Genomic DNA, 2,815 nt, shown 5'->3' with positions numbered 1-2,815 from the left:
AAAGGTGCTGTGATTCTATCCAAGAAGGGAAAGAGATGCTGGAGATAAAGTCCAGGCTGCTGTTTACTGCCAGCCAGCCTGGCAGTGCCCTCCTGGGGTGGCACGAACACGACTCTTACAGTAAATAACCCCTGCAACAAGCTCTGCAAAGCCCAGCAGTTGTGAGGGGCCAGAGCTGAGGAGCAGCACGCTGGGTGCTGCTCACACACCCGCTCCCTCTGCGGGCTCTCCTTTCCACACTCCTCATCCCTGGCTGATTCTCAAACACTTGGGGGCATTTAATAACTGGTATCTCTGCCCTCCCTCTCTGCTGTGCTGGGGCCTCACCTTCACCTGAACCCCAGGGTGAGGCCCAGCTCCTGGGGCAGGCACAGCCCTGACACCCCAGGCCAGTGCAAGATGCACCCATGGGCAACGCTGGACTCCAGGAGCTGCTGAACAATTTGGGATTTGAGGCACTTTGGGAACAGCCAGTCCTCAAAAGGAGCTCGAGCCACACTTCCAGGTGGGGATCTGCACCCAGACCCTTTTCCCTCTGCCAGCTCCCTGTTCACTTCCACATCTCCCCAGCGCCACAGCAAGCAGCGTTTCCAGCCCTGGCTGCCCAGACAGCCAAAGCTGTCCAGGAATTCTCCGGAGAGGCAAAGGGTTGGCATAACCCAGCAGCTTCCTGTGCTGGGGGAGGAAGCCAAGACACCCCTGATGTGGGAACTGCAGCTGCCCCGATCCCAAGCGTGACCCACAGCGAGGGCAGTATTTTGTAACAACACCAAAGCCGTGTTTGTGACGTTCACTCCACCAAGACTTGAAAAACAAAACCAATCTGTTTGGCCGAAGTGGATAAAAGCAGTGGATGTAGGGCCAAGCTCCAGCTGGCTGCACACCAGCACCTGGGGGTTGTGTCCCCTCTGTGTCCCCACCTCTGTGGCAGTGGCAGGAGGTACAATCCAGCAGCACAGCATTTGCTTTGGCCTGCTCTGTTTGCAGGAAGAATTTAATATCTGTCACTGATTTCCCTCGGATGAAATCACCGCCGTGTGTTTTGTCAGATGTGTTTAAGCTGAGCCAACTCTCTGCCAGTGTAAAATCCTAAAATCCAGTTTAAACAGCGACTCCTGACATCAATGCTCCATTTTTTAACTTGCCTCTAAAACTACCTTTTCAATATAAAATACTTTAGCAGGACAAAGCTCTTTCTTTCCAACCATGGAAAGGTTTGGCTTTGGTGGTGCCAGAATATTTTTTCCTCCAATATTTCTCTCTGTTGATTCCAGCTGCCCCCAGAACAGCGCAGTTTCTACTTCACCAGTTTTACTAACATTGCCTTAGAGGAAAGAAATCAGTTCTTCAGCTCTCAGACTCCACTGCAAAGGCTTCCTGACACTGCAGCTGAGCTTTGCAGTACCGAGGTCACTTGTCCAGTGCAAACAGCCCAAAATTCCCCGTCCCTTCCACGTCCACATGCTCTGGATGCTGGAGTGCTTCTGTAAATAATCACTTGCTCAACTCTCAGCTTTGGCTACCCACAGCCACAATATCTGAAGTAAGAAGAGGCAGCCAAAAAAACAGAGCGATTATTTGGACAACAAATCCTGCTCCACGAGTGCTACCGAAATGCAAATAATTAATCACAGTGAAAATACAAACCACAACAGAGATGTGGGCATGGGAATTCTCTGTGCCAGAGGGTCCTGCCTCAAACTGGTGAGAATTTGAGCCTGCTGGGGGCTGGCCTGACCCCATCACTGTGGGACACCTTGTCCCTCTGTGCCCTTGCTACCCTCAAACCCACAGTGCACTGGGCATCACAGAATAGAGGCGCCTGGCGAGAGCCAAAATACAGGAGATAAAACAAGCAGGAGATATTGATCTCTGCAATCAAAGGTTAATTCTCATTTCCCCTGAATGCTATTTAATAATCACAGCCTGCAATGAGCTACATTGCATCTGCAGTGAGTACCTACACCGAGTGTGCTCCTACACCGAGTGTGCACCTACACCGAGTGTGCTCCTACACCGAGTGTGCTCCTACACCGACTCCACACCACCCCACAGCCTCTCACCTCTCGGTGCTTGTGCAACACGAAGCAAAGAGCACCTGACTGCCAGCCCCGCTCCTGCCCCGGGTGCCCGGTGCTCAGCAGCCTGTTAATGTTTATCTGAGGGGCTGCCCTGCGGCCTCTCACGCCACAAAGTGTCACCGTCTCACCACACCCTTCCTTTGCCTCACACTCCGAGGCCTTGGGGCAGTGCTGGTGAGGGCACAGGCAGACAGAAGATGAGGGAAGGGCTCTCAGCCACATTCCCTGCCCCTGCTGCAGCGATGAGCTGCGAAGGTGACCAAGAGGAGCCGGGTCAGTCACAGGGTTAGAGGAGAGGGCTCCTACAGCTGCTCCTCCTTCCCAGCACCCTTCTCCATCAGGACCGCTTTGGGAAAGAACAAAAGGAGCAGTAGGAGTTCCCAAAGCCTTGGGTTTTACCCTGAGGGGTGTGAGGGCTCGAGGAGTTTGTCCCCACACCTCGCAGCAGCAGAGAGCAGCAGCAGTGACACCCTCCCTGCCCATCCGGGGGAATTCCCCTCCAGCCCTGTCGGCACCGGAGCTCGGGGCAGGGCGCAGGCAGGAGCGCCGGGGCCACACGGGGACTGCCGGGAGGTGTCGGTAACCCGAAACCCCGCTCCACCCCCATCCCAGCACGGCCCCTCCGGGACGGGGCACGGCGCTGCCCCAAAGCCCCTCTGCCTCCTCCTGCATCGGGACTTGGCTCCGGGCTGCTCCCCCCCCACCCACAACCCATCCAGCCCTGGGGCACCCAG

Source organism: Corvus brachyrhynchos, unplaced genomic scaffold (assembly GCF_000691975.1).
Source record: "Corvus brachyrhynchos isolate BGI_N302 unplaced genomic scaffold, ASM69197v1 scaffold21, whole genome shotgun sequence".
NCBI classification, from domain to species: Eukaryota; Metazoa; Chordata; class Aves; order Passeriformes; family Corvidae; genus Corvus; species Corvus brachyrhynchos.
The sequence above is the reverse complement of the archived record's forward strand: the minus strand, read 5'-3'. Positions refer to the sequence as shown.